This window comes from Coregonus lavaretus (genome assembly GCF_964263955.1).
Source record: "Coregonus lavaretus genome assembly, chromosome: 6".
NCBI classification, from domain to species: domain Eukaryota; kingdom Metazoa; phylum Chordata; class Actinopteri; order Salmoniformes; family Salmonidae; genus Coregonus; species Coregonus lavaretus.
This window is the reverse complement of record NC_139993.1, coordinates 472,381-492,375: the sequence shown is the minus strand read 5'-3', so window position 1 is coordinate 492,375 and position 19,995 is coordinate 472,381. Positions and strand designations below refer to the sequence as shown.

Genomic DNA, 19,995 nt, shown 5'->3' with positions numbered 1-19,995 from the left:
CATATTGTCCATTCTTACTATGTATAGCATGTACTGTTATAAAATGTGTGTAATAGCTGTTGTAATATGTGTAACATTATCAGTATGTGGCCTAAACTATGCACATGTCCTTCCTGTCATGAACCATGTCCACCCTGTCATGGAAGGCTTGCTGACAGGGTGGACAATGACAGGGTGGACATTTTTGGCTAATGTTAGCATTTAATGAGCACATGGTGGACCTTCACTTAGCAACATACTACAGTTAGCAAGCTGACTGTGTACTGTTTTACAAATATATTTCAAAGTTCTGATAGGTTTTTCTATCAATTGATATTTCACTATGACAGAGTGGACATGTTAAGCTTGACAACATCCAACTACACACATAATATGATGAAAATTATGAAACATAAGTGTAAATACTTACTCTGCAACTAGACACTGCTTCAGCCTTCATTGAAGAAAGACAAAATGCTCGTAGTGATGTCACTGAAAACATCAGTGGGTTTCTTAAAGGGGCAGTTACCCCATAATGACAGGGTGGACAGCAATTTCAGGGACACATGCAAAATGTTCAATATGATTATGAAAATACAATATACATGATCAAAATTACTTGTTTTATCAAATAACTTATTGTGGACAGTAAAACCATGTAAAACAAATTTGGATTTAGTATCATTTAACCACTTATTACACACACTGTAGTTAGCAGAGCAGTGTGTGGGACATGCCAAAATCACGTACATTCAATGAAAAAAATGTAATAAAATGAAGGAAACACTTTTTTAGAGACTTATCATTCTACTGATATGTGTGCAAATGTTTGGCCACTTATAATAAGACCTCAGACTTTCATTATTCTGCTACATTTTCATGATGACTGAGTGAGTCTGATGAGGACACCAAAGGCACCTCATAGTGATATTGACTCATGTGTAAGGTAGGGTCGTACTCTGCGAATGTTGTAGAGCATGAACCTGCAGGATCGGGTCACCGCTTTGATGTTAGCGGAGAACGACAGTGTGTTGTCCAGGGTCACGCCAAGGATCTTTGCACTCTGGGAGGAGGACATAATGGAGTTATCAACCGTGATGGCGAGATCATGGAGCGGGCAGTCCTTCCCCGGGAGGAAGAGCAGCTCCGTCTTGCCAAGGTTCAGCTTTAGGTGGTGATCCGTCATCCATACTGATATGTCTGCCAGACAGGGTTGCAACTCTCGCTCTCTTGAAGACGGAAGGGACATGGCCAGCGGTCAAGGATGAGTTGATGAGCGAGGTGAGGTAAGGGAGAAGGTCTCCGGAAATGGTCTGGAGAAGAGAGGAGGGGATAGAGTCAAGCGGGCAGGTTGTTGGGCGGCCGGCCGTCACAAGTCGCAAGATTTCATCTGGAGAGAGAGTGGACAAAGAAGTCAAAGCATAGGGTAGGGCAGTGTGAGCAGGACCAGCGGTGTCATTTGACTTAAGAAATGAGGATCGGATGTCGACAACCTTCTTTTCAAAATGGTTGACGAAGTCATCCACAGAGAGGGAGGAGGGAGGGGGAGGAGCAGGAGCAGGAGGATTCAGCAGGGAGGAGAAGGTGGCAAAGAGCTTCCTAGGGTTAGAGGCAGAGGCTTGACATTTATAGTGGTAGAAAGTGGCTTTAGCAGCAGAAACAGAGGAAGAAAATGTAGAGAGGAGGGAGTGAAAATATGACAGGTCCGCAGGGAGTCTAGTTTTCCTCCATTTCCGCTCGGCTGCCCGGAACCCTCTTCTGTGAGCTCGCAATGAGTCGTCAAGCCACGGAGCAAGAGGGGAGGACCGAGCCGGCTGGGAGGATAGGGGACATGAAAGAGGAGAGAGATAGCGAAGGTTGCGACGGCGCATTACCATCTGAGTAGGGGCAGAGTGAGTTGTTTTGGAGGAGAGCGAGAGAGAAAAGGATACAAAGTAGTGGTCGGAGACTTGGAGGGGAGTTGCAGTGAGATTAGTAGAAGAACAGCATCTAGTAAAGATGAGGTCATGCGTATTGCCTGCCTTGTGAGTAGGGGGCGACGGTGAGAGGGTGAGGTCAAAAGAGGAAAGGTGTGGAAAGAAGGAGGCAAAGAGAAATGAGTCAAAGGCAGACGTAGGGAGGTTAAAGTCACCCTGAACTGTGAGGGGTGAGCCATCCTCAGGAAAGGAACTTATCAAGGCGTCAAGCTCATTGATGAACTCTCCAAGGGAACCTGGAGGGCGATAAATGATAAGGATGTTAAGCTTGAATGGGCTAGTGACTGTGACAGCATGGAATTCAAATGAGGAGATAGACAGATGGGTCAGGGGGAAAAGAGAGAATGTCCACTTGGGAGAGATGAGGATTCCTGTGCCACCACCGCGCTGACCAGATGCTCTCGGGGTATGCGAGAACACATGATCAGACGAGGAAAGAGCAGTAGGAGTAGCAGTGTTTTCTGTGGTAATCCATGTTTCCGTCAGCGCCAAGATGTTGAGGGACTGGAGGGTAGCATAGGCTGAGATTAACTCTGCCTTGTAGGCCGCAGAACGGCAGTTCCAGAGGCTGCCAGAAACCTGGAACTCCACATGGGTCGTATGCGCAGGGACCACCAGATTAGAGTGGCAGCAGCCACGCAGTGTGAAGCGTTTGTATGGCCTGTGCAGAAAGGAGAGAACAGGGATAGACAGACACATTGTTGACAGGCTACAGAAAAGGCTACAATAATGCAAAGGAGATCGGAATGAAATTAACTAAACATCTGGGAAAGCGAGAGCGTGGCCTCCCTCACTTACGTTTCACTGAAACACTCAAATATAACTCTCCCAACTTCCACTTTAGAAATTATAATTGTTGTAAACTACAGCGGTTCAATGTTTTCTAGGAATAAACTCTAACTTAGTTCATTCAGCTAGCTAACTTGGTACAGTATTCTTCAGTGAAAACCGCCCAGGGCACCGTATCCTATGACGCAATAGCTAACTAGCATGCTAGCTTCCAATAACACACGGTTTAGCACCAATACTCGGTTACAACAAACTACCAAAAGTGTGTTAACACGCTAAACAGATCATTCGTGTCCGTGTCTAACATTGTGTTCAAAATCACTTACTTTTTGTCTTGCCCATTCACCCTCTGAATGACACACAATCCATGTCTCCATTGTCTCAAGGCTTAACAATCCTTCTTTAACCTGTCTCCTCCCTTTCATCTACACTGATTGAAGTGGATTTAATAAGTGACATCAATAAGGGATCAAAGTTTTCACCTGGATTCACCTGGTCAATCTATATCATAGAAAAAGCAGGTATTCTTAATGTTTTGTATACTCAGTGTATGTCTAAAGATAAACAGCTGTAACATCACACTGCTTTCAATATGATGGGATGAACATTTAACAGAATCTGGTGAATTTATTACGATATTTGTGAAGAAGAACAGGGCTACCTGCCTGGCAACGAGCACTCTGCAAGCATGCTGCCCTTCAAAGAGATGGCACAGTGCAGACAGAACATGCTTTCCATCCGATTCTGCAACGACCGTTAAAAATAGCCCATATGATTTTGCTTGCTCTGGACTCCAGAGAAGTGACATGAAACAGTGCATTCGGAAAGTATTCAGACCACTTCCCTTTTTCCACATTTTCTTACGTTACAGACTTATTCTAAAATGGATTAAAAAATATATATATATATATCCTCATCAATACCGCATAATGACAAAGCAAAAACAGATTTGTAGAACTTTTTGCAAATGTATAAAATATTCAACACAGAAATGCATTATTTACATAAGTATTCAGACCCTTTGCTATGAACCTCGAAATTGAGCTCAGGTGCATCTTGTTTCCGTTGATCATCCTTGAGATGTTTCTACAACTTGATTGGAGTCCACCTGTGGTAAATTCAATTGATTGGACATGATTTGGAAAGGTACACACCTGACCATATAAGGTCCCACTGTTGACAGTGCATGTCAGTGCAAAAACCAAGCCATGAGGTCGAAGGAATTGTCCATAGAGCTCCGAGACAGGATTGTGTCGAGGCACAGATCTGGGGAAGGGTACCAAAAAATATCTGCAGCAGTGAAGGTCCCCAAGAACACAGTGACTTCCATCATTCTTAAATGGTAGAAGTTTGGTACCACCAAGACTCTTCCTAGAGCTGGCCGCCCGGCCAAACTGAGCAATCGGGGTAGAAGGGCCTTGGTCAAGGAGGTGACCAAGAACCCGATGGTCACTCTGACAGAAGTCCAGAGTTAATCTGTGGAGATGGGAGAACCTTCCAGAGCAATCTCTGCAGCACTCCACCAATCAGGTCATTATGGTAGAGTGGCCAGATGGAAGCCACTCCTCAGTAAAAGGCACATGACAGCCCATTTGGAGTTTGCCAAAAGGCATCTAAAGGACTCTCAGACCATGAGAAACAAGATTCTCTGGTCTGATGAAACCAAGATTGAACTCTTTGGCCTGAATGTCAAGCGTCACGTCTGGAGGAAACCTGGCTTCATCCCTACAGTGAAGCACGGTGGTGGCAGCATCATGCTGTGGAGATGTTTTTCAGCGAGAGGGACTGGGAGACTAGTCAGGATCGAGGGAAAGATGAACGGAGCAAAGTGCAGAGAGATCCTTGATGAAAACCTGCTCCAGAGCGCTGGGGACCTCAGACTGGGGCGAAGGTTCACCTTCCAACAGGACAATGACCCTAAGAACACAGCCAAGACACCGCAGGAGTGGCTTCGGGACAAGTCTATGAATGTCCTTGAGTGGCCCAGCCTGAGCCCGGACATGAATCCGATCAAACATCTGAAAATAGCTGTGCTGCGACGTTTCCCATCCAACCTGACAGAACTTGAGAGGATCTGCAGAGAAGATTGAAGGGATCATAGCTTTCATCTGGTCAATCTATGTCATAGAAAAAGCAGGTGTTCTTAATATTTTGTATAGTCAGTGTATGTCTAAAGACAAGCAGCTGTAACATCGCACTGCTTTCAATATTATGGGATGAAGATTTAACATATTCTGGCGAGTTTATTACGGTATTTGTGAGGAAGAACATGGCTACCCGTCAGGCAACGAGAACTCTGCAAGCATGCTGCCCTCCAAAGTGATGGCACGGTGCAGACAGAACATGCTTGCTCTGGACTGCAGAGAGGTGACATGATATATCCCTAGTTGATATTGGCTGCTAACATGAATGACTTTCAGCTCAAAATGCTGGTGTAAAAAATAGTTTATTTCTTTAGCCTATCTTGTGTTTTGAAAATGCATCACCGTTTATGGCTGTATTGACATGCTACATTTTTGCACTGATTATGTGTGCATGTTCGAGTGAGCCTAAGAATAGCTACCATATGCCCATGATTACCAAATTATTTATGTCTGAAGACTGAAAAAAGTCCACACCCACTCAGCAGTAACCCCCTTCGGATGTGCGCTGCAATTTACAGTATGAGTGAGGAAAGACGAATGGGAACAGATTATTATTTTATAGCTCTTCAGTTTTTTTTCTCTTGATGGCGTAGTCGGCAGAGAGTAGTGCAGCTCCACCTGTAATAGAGTTTCAGGTGAAATTACAAAAATATTTTTTTTCATTCCAGTTCATTCCTGAGTGCCGGGGAGAGACAATCACGATGATTACAAAGTAGAATAACGAGAGAGACAGACACTGCATGAGGGTGTGCTGACAGCTTCTACAGAATATTAAAAGAGAGTTGGAGAATTGAACGGGGCGATGACTGATTGGAGAGGGAAATATTATGTGGAACGGGCCTCCAAGCACTAGGGAGCTCCCAAGGGCCGCGTTATATTGTTTGAGTCTTCTCATGTCTGCAGCAGGCAGGGACATTACAGCCCAGACACAGAATGGTGCCTGCCTACCTGAGTGGCTTGTCAAGTATAAATTGAAGAGATAGCTAGCTGCTGTGTGGTATTGTATGTAGGCTATGCATCCATTTTACTGTTCACCACTTAGTTATATCCTCAAGTACTAAGGCTCTGGTGTGAGAGTATCACAGACAACAATGCGTTCAATCAAACCTCCAAACCATAACACATATGCCTCCTACAGTTAGTCTGATTTCCAAGGCGCCTTTTTTGTTATTCCGAAACCTAGAATGACTACATATTCATGAGTCTCTGCAGGGAAGGAAGCTTTACTCATAATTATATTGCAATTGCAGTGTTTAAACCTGGCTACACCGCCATACAATAGGCCTTCTCTTCCTTCCTCATTTTTTATTCAGTAATTTCATTCTCATCAGCTCCTGTCCACCGAGACGGTTGTTTATCTGGTGTTTGGTGTTTAGGTGTTTATGTCTTGGTTCTGGTCTGGATAAAATGTATTGAAGGAGAGTGAGACAGACAGAGCCAGAGGCACTGTTGCAAGTGAACGGAGATTCTGAGAAAAAGACAAAACGCCATTTGCCTTCAGAATTTCAATTCTGAGCAAAACGTAGCTGAAGTGCCTTCAGCAGCTCAGCAGAAAGGTAATACTCCCTATTGTTGTTGTAGTAGCAGTTTATGAAATATCACAATGCTTCCTAGACATCTGAAACTAATGGGGTTTTGGCTTGCTGATGGAAAATAGCAGCAGTCTGAAATATTGCTTGACTATCAGAGACGGGATTAGGTGGTACTGCAGTAGTTGCACTGTCTGCTGTTGTTGTGTCTGCCTGCATTGAGGAAGAATCCCTAAAGGAAGTGTGGATATTAGTGGTGAAACACTTTCACCACAGTAAAGAAGTTAGTTCTTGAAGGTAAATACGAGTGCTTGAAGGGGTTTAATCAACCATTCCGATTGTACACAGTTTGAGGTGAGAAAAAACTTTTCTCATATCCCACAAACTTTATTTTCCAAGCAACGCAAGGCAGTTGCTTCAGAAAACAATACACCTGGAGTGAAAGAGATAAGTATCTAAGTACTAAGTAATATTGTTGTGTTATAGTATACACTGAGGGGTAATATACAGTAAAAAGGAAAGACAGTGAGGCAATATCTTCTTTCAAGATTCCTGTAGAGATTTTTCATAAACTCTAAAACAATGTACATCATACTGCAGATTGCCGAATATGTAACATGTATTTGTAACAATCCAGGGAAATACCAGAATCCCTGAATTTTCTTCTCGGAATTCAAACCCCTGAGCATTTTGACCAGGTTCAATCTGCACTGACATAAAGTGGGGAGCTTTTTCATAACTAAATCAATTTCAGAGAGGTGCGAGAGAGAGGGGGAAAACAATGTGCATGTTTCTCCATGAACATCAAATGAACAGTAAAAAAAAAGTCAGGGACCAGAAATCACATTAGGTATTGTTGTGAGGTTTTGCCAGATGGCTGCTTGTAAAGCAGACAAATTAAGTGGTTGGTGTACAGAGACACTGTGTGGAGACCAGGCACTGGGGAGAGGAAAAAGCCCAGTGCTTCAAAACCGAGAGGGGGACCAAACTCCCAAACCAAATCACATCAGTCTGTCGTGCCACACAAAACAAAAGAGATAAAGCCTGGGGCATTCAGGAGCGCAACCGACTCAGAGGTCCTATTCCTGTATAGTTCCAGCAGCGAAACAAATGTTTGCTGATCTATCTAGCTCACAGACTGAGGTATCTCTCTGTCTCTTGCAGCTGACTTGGCTCGCCGCTGACCAAACCAAATAGATAGTAACTGCGTGATTGAATAACAAAAACCCAAAAAGTAGACATCGTTGGGTTGTTGGTGTCAGAAGTGGTATTAACATAAAGGAACAACTTTACCTGACATTGCAACTGTGAGGGAGAGATGAACCCAGAGGCAAGATCAAGCCTTCAGGCACTAAAAATGATCTTTCTTTTGATTGATATGTTCTGAACGTAGATGAAGCCCAGGAATCCAGTCTTAAAGGGGTCTGAACACAATGTCTGAACCTGCTGTGAAACATTTCTACAGCTATTGTTTGAGATACTATTAGTCATTTTTGTTCCTAGCCAGACCGCAGTGGAATGACAGATGCAAAATGGGTCCAAACACCAGATCCTAGACCCGATGAATCGACTGTCTGGATGGATGCCAAGACCTCTGGATGACACAGGAAAATGAGAGATGAGAACTTTGTGACTGAGATTTGTTTGGCAGAGGCAGACCACAATGGGCATGATATGGGCAATGCCTTTCCATCATTGCTCTGATAGATAGTGCTGGACAGCAGAGAGACTGTGGGGCCATAGATCTTAATAAGAGACAGATGAAGAGAGGTAATGTTAAAAGGTCATGCAATAACTGACTAAAAGGGCAAGAAGTGAATAGTTGAGGGGAAAAAGCTGATTGGAACAATTCAAAACCAAAACTGCTCTAACTCTTCATTATCCTTCCTCATAGCAGATCCCATTGCTAGATGCTGGGATAAAAAGTGTTTTTAATTCAACAAGAAGAAAACCATCTCTACCCTCTTGAAAAACAACTTAGAGAAGTACACTCAACACAGATAATGCGGTAGAAAATGTTCTGCAGAGTTGGGGGCCCATAAAGAAACAGTAAACTGATACTAAGGCCCACAGTAAAAGGGACTGTGATAGCACATTGTCTCAGGCTAATCTAAACCCTTAATATACACCATTAACAATCACATCTTCGGGATAAATCACAAGAGCCTCCCATCAGCAAACTGCCTTCGTTTTGAGTTCAGAGACAGTAGCTGAGCTGAAAGTTTTATGATGACTATGAAAATCCATTCCAAACAGAAACAGAGAGTGAGAGAGAGAGAAAGAAAGGGAAGAGAAAATGAAGAGGGGGAAAAGGAATGAAGAGAATGCGTCAGTAGAGGAAGGTGTCAAGAGAAAAGACAGCAAATATAGCTTTTAATAATCTCTGCTGCTATCAACATAATTTATCTCAGGAAGGCAACCAGCATTTTCCGAGTGTTTATCTTTGGAACATATACATTTCAGTCATTTAGCAGACGCTCTTATCCAGAGTGATTTACAGGAGCAATTAGGGTTAAGTGCCTTGCTCAAGGGCACATCGACAGATTTTTCACCTAGTCGGCTCAGGGATTAGAACCAGCGACCTTTTGGTTACTGGCACAACGCTCTTAACCACTAAGCTACCTGCCGCCCAATGGGAGTATATACACAATACAGAGGCATTCAGACACACACACACACTTCTCACCCCTAAGGCACATTAGCTGCAGCAGAATCTCTCCTCTAACAACAGAATCCATTGAAGCATTATTGAAGATGACTTAAGGGTACGGAAAGATTATTTGCAGGTGTTTGCCGGAAAGAGCACAGTGGATCGTTGGTGAGAGACATGTAGGAGGGTGGAAACTCAAGCGTGAACGAATAATGGAGGGAAAAACATTCACATTTACAGACTGGGTCCAATCTGTGAGAGGAGATGTGTTTTTCTTCTTTATCTCGACACTTGGAGTGACCTTGAGAAATGAGAAACAGGCAACAGAGAAAGCAAGAGGAAATAGGAAACAGTCCACGCCTGAAACAAAACAACAACAGCAGGAACAGGGAAATGTGTCTGATGCACAAACAGATTCACTACACCACCTAGGCTCTCTGGCTTTTTGATAATAAACTAGGAAGTCAATGAGTATTCCCACTGTGTGAAAAGAAGATGTTAGATAAGAACCAAGAGTAAGCACTGTAGGTACTGTATAGCTAAACCAGCTATCCTCGAGGTTTAGAGCGTTGGGCAAGGTCGCTGGTTTGAATCTGGAGCCGACAAGGTGAAAAAGCTGTTGCTGGGCCCCTGAGCAAGGCACTTAACCCGGATTGCTCCAGGGGCGCTGGGCAATAGTGACCCTGGCTGTAACCCCACTCCCTGTGGGGGTCTCAGGGGGAGTTGGGATATGTAAGTAACACATTTCCATTACACACTTGTAACAGGACAAATATAAGCACCTCCTAAATGTATTATTATTATTTGTCAAGTGTTACTGAGCACAGTGTTGAGGAGAAAAGCTATGAGACAGGAAAGTTTCAATCTCCCAATGTACCTAACCCTAACTTTCATGGAACTGTATGCATTTAACAACCAAGAGTGAGCACAAGATACAGCATTTGTCATAAGTTACTGGACACAGGGGAAAAACTAAGAGACAAGAAAGTTTACATTTCACAAATCAGACTTTTATCAAACCGGATGGACATCATGAAAATGATCGGAGAGGTTGAGAGTAGAAGAAGTTCAGGAGCAAAAAAATAAATAAATATATATATATATATATATATATATATATATATATATATATATATATATATATATATATAGAATTATTGTAAAATTAACTCTGTCCATAAGGTGTAGATAGTGAGTATACACCGGAAGTAGAGGCCTGGGCGTTGTTGTTCACTAATTTACTCCAAGTAGGGAAAGGATGGTGGGGTTGAAAAGTAATAAAGGGGAATATATATATAAAAAATAAAAATAAACATGGGGGATTGGAAGTGATGCAGACAATTACATTGATAGAAGATACAATCTATCTGCAATATTAAGCTGATCCATTCCCCCCGAGAAAAAAAAAGAAGTATATATATATATATATATATATATATATTCAGACTTTTATGACACTTTATGCAAGTTACTGGACTGTCACGGATTCTGCCGAGACTGCTCCTCCTCCTGGTTCGGGCAGGCTTCGGCGTTCGCCGTCCCCGGAGTACTAGCTGCCACCGCTCCATGTTTATTGGTGTGATTGCTTTCGTCTGTCTTTTACACCTGTGTCCGTTTGTGTGCTGATTACTTGTCCTATAAGTTCCTTGTTTTGCTTAGGTTAGATTGTGTGTTGTTTTTCGCCTATCCATTGTGCTGCGTGTTTTGTACCTGTTTTCTTGTTTATTTGTTTTACGCACAGTTTGCGTATTTGCTCGCCTCTGTTTATTGTTGAGGCCGTTCTCTGTATTTTTGCCTATTGGTAAACTTCAGTAAACTTTGTTGGACTAGCTTCGGTGTCCTGCGCCTGACTTCCACACACCTTACACCTCAGCCCTTGACAGAACAACACACCATCATGGAGTCAGCAGGAGCAGTGGCGGCACCCAAGTCGCTGGAGGATCGGATCAGCGATCAAGACACCATGATCCGGCAACTTGGGGCCGCCATGAACGAGGTGTCCAACACTCTGCGCCGGTTGGTGACTGGAGAGGTACCCACGCCTTCTCACACCATCCCATCACCAACGGCCAGTCCTCCTCTCTCAGCACCGGAACCCAGTGGCATACGGCTCTCGCTCCCGAGGGCATATGACGGTTCTGCAGCCGGGTGTCAGGGGTTCCTCCTGCAGGTGGAACTCTACCTGGCTACCATACACCCAGCGCCCTCGGGGTACGAGAGCGTCTCCGCCCTCATCTCCTGTCTATCCGGCAAGGCGTTGGAGTGGGCCAACGCCGAATGGAGGGGAATAGACGCCGCTACCATCACCTACGCGGAGTTCTCCCGCCGCTTCAGGGCTGTCTTCGATCACCCACCTGAGGGGAAGGCGGCGGGGGAGCGTCTGTTCCACCTCCGACAGGGGAAGAGGAGCACACAGGAGTTCGCCCTGGAGTTCCGGACTCTAGCGGCGCATGTGGGGTGGAATGAGAGGGCCCTCATCGACCATTACCGGTGTAGCCTACGAGAGGACGTTCGTCGTGAGCTGGCCTGCAGGGACACCAACCTAACCTTCGACCAGTTGGTAGACATCTCCATCCGTCTCGACACCCTGCTGGCTACCCGCGGACGTTCCGAGTGGGGGTCGTCCATTCCACCCTCCAGCACCTCCGAGCCGATTCCCATGGAGTTCGGGGGTGCTGGCGCTAGAGAGAGGAGGAGAGAGAACCCGAGGGGGGCCATCCCCTGCACCAACTGTGGCCGTGGAGGACACACCGCGGCCAGGTGCTGGGGAGGGTCTCCTGGGAGAGGGGACAACAGGGCACGCACTGGGGAGTCATTTCAGGTGAGTAGGCGCCCCACTTACCCAGAGCTCTCTGTTGGTCACATGAGTATACCTGTGAGATTTCCACAGGTGGCACCTCATTCCCAGCATAAGGCGCTAGTAGATTCAGGGGCAGCTGGGAATTTTGTTGATCGTGCATTTTGTTATAAGTTAGGAATTCCCCTTCGGCCGGTAGAAGCCCCCTTTCCTGTTCACGCCCTAGACAGCCGGCCGTTGGGGTCGGGGCTGATCAGAGAAGTCACAGCACCACTTAAGATGACGACGCAGGGGGGTCATGAGGAGACCATTCAGTTTTATCTGATTGACTCTCCTGCGTATCCCGTGGTGCTGGGGCTTCCCTGGTTAAGCACCCATGATCCTACCATTGCGTGGCAACAGAGGGCTCTTATGGAGTGGTCTGCCCAGTGTGTAGGGAGACACGGCTACCACCTCATAGACAGGGGGATTGTGCGATAGATCTCCAAACAGGAGCGGCACTTCCGCGGAGCCGTGTGTATCCACTGTCTCAAGAGGAGACAGCGGCTATGGAAACTTACATAGCCGAGTCCTTGGCACAGGGATACATACGGTCCTCCACTTCCCCGGTTTCCTCGAGTTTCTTCTTTGTGAAGAAGAAGGACGAGGGTTTGCGCCCGTGTATTGACTATCGTAGTCTCAATCAGATCACGGTTAAGTACAGTTACCCTCTTCCACTGATTACGACTATGACAGAATCATTACGCGGAGCACAGTTCTTCACAAAGTTGGATCTCAGGAGCGCGTACAATCTGGTACGCATTAGGGAGGGGGATGAATGGAAGACCGCATTTAGCACCACCTCGGGTCATTACGAGTATCTCGTCATGCCATACGGGTTAATGAATGCTCCTTCAGTCTTCCAATCCTTTGTTGACGAGATTTTCCGGGACATGCATGGGCAGGGTGTGGTAGTATACATCGACGACATCCTAGTGTACTCTTCCACACGAGCCGAGCATGTAGCCCTGGTGCGCCGAGTGTTGAGAAGACTGTTGGAGCATGACTTGTATGTCAAGGCAGAGAAATGCCTGTTCTTCCAGGAGTCCGTCTCCTTTTTGGGTTATCGGTTGTCCGCGTCTGGTGTGGAGATAGAGGTAGACCGTGTGTCGGCCGTGCGTAATTGGCAAACTCCAACCACTGTCAAAGAGGTGCAGCAGTTCTTGGGTTTTGCTAATTACTACCGGAGGTTTATCTGGGGCTTTGGACAGGTTGCAGCTCCCATTACGTCCTTGCTAAAGGGGGGTCCGGTTCGGTTGCAGTGGTCAGCTGAGGCGGACAGGGCATTTGCGAAGCTGAAGAACCTGTTCACCTCGGCCCCGGTGCTGGCGCATCCGGATCCCTCTTTACCATTCCAAGTAGAGGTAGACGCGTCCGAGGCCGGCATAGGGGCAGTCCTGTCACAACGGTCCGGCACGCCACCTAAGCTCCGCCCCTGTGCGTTCTACTCCAAGAAGCTCAGCTCGGCGGAGCGAAATTATGACGTTGGGGACAGGGAGCTGTTAGCTGTAGTCCAGGCCCTAAAGGTGTGGAGGCATTGGCTTGAGGGGGCTCAACACCCTTTCCTCATTCTGACTGATCACCGTAACCTGGAGTACATCAGGGCAGCTAGGAGATTGAACCCTCGTCAGGCTAGGTGGAACATGTTCCTGACCCGGTTTGTTTTTAAGATCACATACATCCCAGGGTCCCAGAACGGTAAGGCAGACGCCCTGTCCCGGCGGTATGACACAGAGGAGAGGTCCATTGAGCCTACTTCCATACTGCCGGAGTCTTGTTTGGTGGCTCCGGTGGTGTGGGAGGTCGATGCGGAAATCGAGCGGGCACTGCGTACCGACCCTACTCCCCCCGAGTGTCCTGTGGGACGGACGTACGTCCCGCTCGAGGTTCGTGATTGTCTGATTTATTGGGCTCATACATCACCCTCCTCTGGACATCCAGGTATTGGCCGGACAGTGCACTGCCTTAGCGTGAAATATTGGTGGCCAACGTTAGCTAGGGATGTGAGGGTTTATGTCTCCTCCTGCTCGGTGTGCGCCCAGTGTAAGGCGCCTAGACATTTGCCCAGGGGTAAGTTACATCCCCTGCCCGTTCCACAACGACCATGGTCCCACCTATCGGTGGATTTTGTGACCGACCTACCCCCCTCCCAGGGGAATACCACCATTTTGGTCGTTGTGGATCGGTTTTCCAAGGCCTGTCGTCTCCTCCCAATGCCGGGTCTCCCTACTGCCCTACAGACCGCTGAGGCCCTATTTACCCATGTGTTCCGGCACTATGGGGTCCCTGAGGATATTGTGTCTGACCGAGGTCCCCAGTTCACCTCCAGAGTTTGGGGGGCGTTCATGGAACGCTTGGGGGTCTCGGTAAGCCTTACCTCGGGGTACCACCCAGAGAGCAATGGGCAGGTTGAACGTGTCAACCAGGATGTGGGTAGGTTTCTGAGGTCCTATTGCCGGGACCGGCCGGAGGAGTGGTCTAGGTTCATCCCCTGGGCAGAGATGGCCCAGAACTCTCTCCGCCACTCCTCCACCAATTTAACACCTTTCCAGTGTGTTTTAGGTTATCAGCCGGTCCTGGCACCATGGCACGAGAGCCAGATCGAGGCCCCTGCGGTGGACGAGTGGATTCGGCGCTCGGAGGAGACGTGGGACGCTGCCCATGTCCATCTGCAGCGTGCCATCCGTCAACAAAAGGCGAGCGCCGATCGCCACCGCAGTGAGGGACCAGTGTATGCACCGGGAGATCAAGTCTGGCTCTCGACTCGAAACCTGCCCCTCCGCCTGCCCTGCCGGAAGCTGGGTCGGTGGTTTGTGGGACCCTTTAAAGTCCTGAGAAGGTTGAACGAGGTGTGTTACAGGTTACAACTGCCTATTGAGTACAAGAATATTAACCCCTCGTTCCATGTGTCTCTTCTCAGGCCGGTGGTAGCTGGCCCACTCCAAGAAGATGAGATAGGAGAGACCCCTCCGCCCCCTTTGGACATCGAGGGGGCGCCGGCGTACAGGGTCCGGATCATCTTGGACTCGAGGCGCCGGATGAGTGGTCTCCAGTATCTCGTGGAGTGGGAGGGGTACGGTCCGGAGGAACGGTGCTGGGTGCCTAGGAGGGACATCCTAGATCCGTCCCTCCTGACTGAGTTCCACCGTGGGCATCCCACGCGCCCGGGTCCGCGTCCTCCTGGCCGTCCCCGAGGCCGGGGTCGGCGCACGGCTGGAGCCGCGCGTCAAGGGGGGGGTACTGTCACGGATTCTGCCGAGACTGCTCCTCCTCCTGGTTCGGGCAGGCTTCAGCGTTCGCCGTCCCCGGAGTACTAGCTGCCACCGCTCCATGTTTATTGGTGTGATTGCTTTCGTCTGTCTTTTACACCTGTGTCCGTTTGTGTGCTGATTACTTGTCCTATAAGTTCCTTGTTTTGCTTAGGTTAGATTGTGTGTTGTTTTCGCCTGTCCATTGTGCTGCGTGTTTTGTACCTGTTTTCTTGTTTATTTGTTTTACGCACAGTTTGCGTATTTGCTCGCCTCTGTTTATTGTTGAGGCCATTCTCTGTATTTTTGCCTATTGGTAAACTTCAGTAAACTTTGTTGGACTAGCTTCGGTGTCCTGCGCCTGACTTCCACACACCTTACACCTCAGCCCTTGACATGGACACAGGGGAAAAACTATGAGACATGCAAGTTTAAACTTCATAAGTTATACTTCCATGGCACTTTAGGCATGGCATTCATGAGATCAATCCATGCTTGCATTCACAACCAAGAGTGAACACTAGATAAGGTATTTGTGACAAATTACTGAACACAGGAGGAAAAACAACTACGAGACATGATGAAAGTTTAAATCTCACTATGGACCTATGTCATTCTTTCATGGCACTTTAAGCATTGCCTTCATGGCATGGATGCATTTCACTGCTTTCATTCACAAATGCACTCTTGAAGTGCTTTGAAGAACTATAGTGGAAGAAACGCTGATATTTTGAGGATGTTTTTAAGTGACCTCACATACTGTCTTGTGGATATCTCTGTCACGTTCAATGCTCCTCTTTCACTCCTGATTGTGCATCTTCCAGCATCTTAGCTTGACCTCATGTTCTCCCCTGTTCTCTACATTCCAGAAAGCTCTTTTCCAGAATAAATCTTTAAATAAACATAGAAAAGTTTGAGATTCGCCCTCCAGGCGTGATTATTTTTGCATGAGGGCGAAGAGAGCTTTTTAGGTCACACCGAGACAAATCCACTAGCGAGTCAGCAACATCCACCTTTTTTCCGCTCATTGCCATGCATCAGCACTGACCTGAAATGCAACGGTGTTGACTCATCATGTAGTCACCTCAGAACCTCTTCTGACCTGACAACACCCTAACACGCGTTCTGCCCTTTCCTCACAATGGATCGCAGATGTCGTGTATGACTTGGTGGAGTCATGCTCGGGTCAAGGCTCAGCAGCAGGTTTTGTAGTATAATCTTTAGGTGGGATCTTTGTTCTGACCGGGCGGATACGGCACGAGCACAACTGATTCCCATTCATTATTTAGAGCTAAAGGAAGCTGAGGCCGAGGCACTGGGGGGCCTGATGCTGGACTATGACATAGCTAATTGCATTTGTCAGCTGCATGGTGCAGCATTTACGACAAAAGGTATGAATGTGAACTGGTACAGGCCATCTAAGGAGTGTTGTTACTGATGATAAGTGAAACCTCAGGGTCAGAGGAATGGACTTTAAGCAGACGTGAGGATGTAGGTGAGCTCTCTAGTGAGGAAGGATCCTGACCATAAAGTGTCTGGGCCTGGGGGTGTAGACAGTATATGAAAGCGTTCAATAGAATAATTAGTTGCAGAGGGAAAACAATGGACAATACAGTAGATTCAATTACGTTTTTCATTTTCTTATGTAATGTACAGGTAACTGCCAAAATAATGGAAACACTTGAGTAAATGAGGGATACAAAGCAGGTGCTTCCACACAGTTGTGGTTCCTGAGTTAATTAAGCAATTAACATCCCATCATGCTTAGGGTCATGTATAAAAATGCCCAGTTGCCCATTACTTTGGCTACCATGGCTAGAAGAAGAGATCTCAGTGACTTTAAAAGAGGGGTCTCAAAGGCGCATAGGGGGTTTAAAGTGTGTGTGGGTGTGTGTGTGTCTCAGTCACCAGATCTCAACTCAATTGAACACTTATGGGAGATTCTGGTGGGAGATTCTGGAGTGGTGCCTGAGACAGTGTTTTCCCACCACCAACAACCTTTCTCATCGATAAATGATGTTAGCATCATTGTAAAATCTATTTCAAGGCATCCCGAGTGGCGCAGCGGTCTAAGGCACTGCATTGCAGTGCTTGAGGTGTCACTACAGACCTGTGTTTGATCCCAGGCTGTGTCACAACCGGCCGTAACCGGGAGTCCCATTGGGCGGCGCACAAGTTGTCCGGGTTAGCGGAGGGTTTGGCCGGGGGTGCTTTACTTGGCTCATTGTGCTCTAGCGACTCCTTGTGGTGGGCTGACACATTGATTAAGCGGGCGGGTGTTAAGAAGCGTGGTTTGGCGGGTCATGTTTCGGAGGACACATGAATCGACCTTCACCTCGAAAAAGGGGTGGTGGCCTAATGCTGTATGTTGGTGTTTCCTTTATTTTGGCAGTTATCTGTACTTCTTATTTACATTTTCATCAAAATTGTTTTAAACATCAGTCTGTTTTACGCTGTTTTGTGACCATTTACAGGATATCTCTACTGCCCCCAATCCTGCTGCTTTTCGTTTGTGGATGGATGAGTGGTCCTCTGTAGCTCAGCTGGTAGAGCACGGCGCTTGTAACACCAAGGTAGTGGGTTTGATCCCCGGGACCACCCATACACAAAAAAATAAAAATGTATGCACGCATGACTGTAAGTCGCTTTGGATGAAAGCGTCTGCTAAATGGCATATTATTATTATTATGAGTTCAAGGCCCCATTTCTCTTCACTATAAGCCTTGGGGGGTGATGTGAAAAAGGTGTGTGACTTCACACATCATCTGTTCTAACCTGCCCCTTGGCATGATGGGTAAGTCAATAATCCACCCCCTTCAGTTGGATGCTGCTGAAGTTTCTCTACACCTCTCTAAAGACTGCCACTCTTTCAAAACACTTGAGAAATCACACAAAAATTGAGTTACTCAGAGTAAGTGAAGGAAATAAATGCGTTGAATGTATGGAATCTTGCCAGGCTTTTCAAAGCCATGCCGTAATGAATGAGGGGCCACAAACAAACTCCTGATTTATATCGAGCCATAACTCTGATTGACTGATGGGCATCATACTCTGTATGCAGAATCCACAACTAAATCATTTCCCCCTCGCTGTCGGGTTTAAATCACGTTGTGGAATGAATGGCACACGTGCAATTGTTTAACTGCAACCAAGGTTGTTTTTCAGGCTGGGATCTGGGGTAAAATAAGATGTATAAAAGGCAGTGAAGAAATATAAGATGTCTCCATTCCTGCTTTCAAAAAGGTGTGTTTGATGGTGTACTATCAAACATATTCACTGCCCTACATCCTGTTGCGTTCCCCTCAAAGGGTATGTGTTCTGCTGTTTCCAGCAACTCTCCAAAGAGATATATAAAAAGGAGAACTCTCAGAGAGAATGAAAGTGAGAGGAAGCCATATTCCACCTCTTACATCCTATATCTGTTTCCTCCTTCTCCCTCTCTATAAGTAGTTTCAGAGCCAATCATGTGGAAACGTATAACTCAGGCATGAGGAGATGGGCTGAGTTGATCTGAAGGAGGAAGTCAAGAAAAAAAGAAGGAAAAAGGGGAAAAGAAACTTCAGGAAGAGAAGGGTGAAGAAGTAACATTCTGACTAATCTGTTTTATTGAAATGGATAATTATGTTTTCCGCCCCAGGTTCACAGGAATCAGATAAGTCCGGCTGGCATTGAGGCTGTCTTCTTGGTCTCTCTTAACACATCCCTGTCACCTTCTCTCAGTCCCCAGAATGCTCTCAGAACACTGTCACAGCGTTGGCAAAAGTCCATCCATAATCTAAATGGATTTAAGTCCTTGGCATCCATGGCAGCTCTGTTCACTATCGTATGGTAGGGGCAATTGGTAAGCAAAAACAGCACAAGCACCGAGGCCCACATCACCAGCTAGCAACCACAGGCAACCAATCAGGACCCCTCACACCAGTTGTAAGAAAGTAGCCTTTCATGTAGTATTTATGTCATTTATGTCAGAAAGCCAGTGACGTACTCAAGACTTCTAAGGCCACACACAGCATGACTTGTAGGCCAGATAGACTACAAGACATTGCATCATCATGTCTGAGGCAACATGTACAGTAAAGTCTGCATGCACTGGTCAGTGTACAATGTGTACTAGTACACACTGGCCTGTACATCCTTGGACGAATTATAAAGTCCACATTTCCAATTTGGATTCATCACCAGTCCAGTGAGTTAGAAAACCCCAAAACAAACCTAATATCACATCAATGATGTAGAGGGTCGTAAAGTCGAATGACAACTTCTGTGCCGCATGAAAAAACAACAATCAATTAAGCATTCGTGCTCAAGTGGAAAATAATTTTGCCTTTATCACTGACACGTGGCGGCTTGATGAGATTTTAATTTGATTACTGCAAACAAAACCGAGAGCTGCTGCTTCAAACGAAAGCTGCTCCTGAGTCGCTGGCGCTTAGAGCTGATGATGAAATCCAACCATTTACATTTATGACAGAAAGTAAATTAGAGTGTGCTTCAGGATATGAGTGGAAAACACAAGAGTATGTAATTAAAAGGGTACAAATGTAAATATTGTGAGAAAGTAGCTACATAAATGATCTATTCAATAATAGAATGAGTGATTAATGTATCAGATCCCAGGAAATGGGAGGGGAGCAGGCCGTGGCCATTGAAATGACTAGACACCCTATATGGAGAGCAAAGACGGTTCTTCATAGCAGTGTCACTGTAAAACGGAACATGTAGATATTGTACAATGCCATGGACTAAAGCCAATCTGTTGACGCAAAGGACATTGGGAGTGGGGGAAGGGGGGCAGGAGGGTGTAAATGGCAAGGGAGAGATGGAAGGGATGGCCCAGATCAACC

The 19,995-nt window shown here is 46.4% G+C and overlaps 1 protein-coding gene across 1 annotated transcript in view; it reads right to left on the bottom strand.

Moving 5' to 3' along the window:
• LOC311131112 (VPS10 domain-containing receptor SorCS3-like) overlaps positions 1 to 19,995 on the bottom strand; it is a gene marked incomplete at both ends in the record, with an annotated part of 216,181 nt that overhangs the window by 109,411 nt on the left and 86,775 nt on the right. The window lies entirely within an intron of this gene.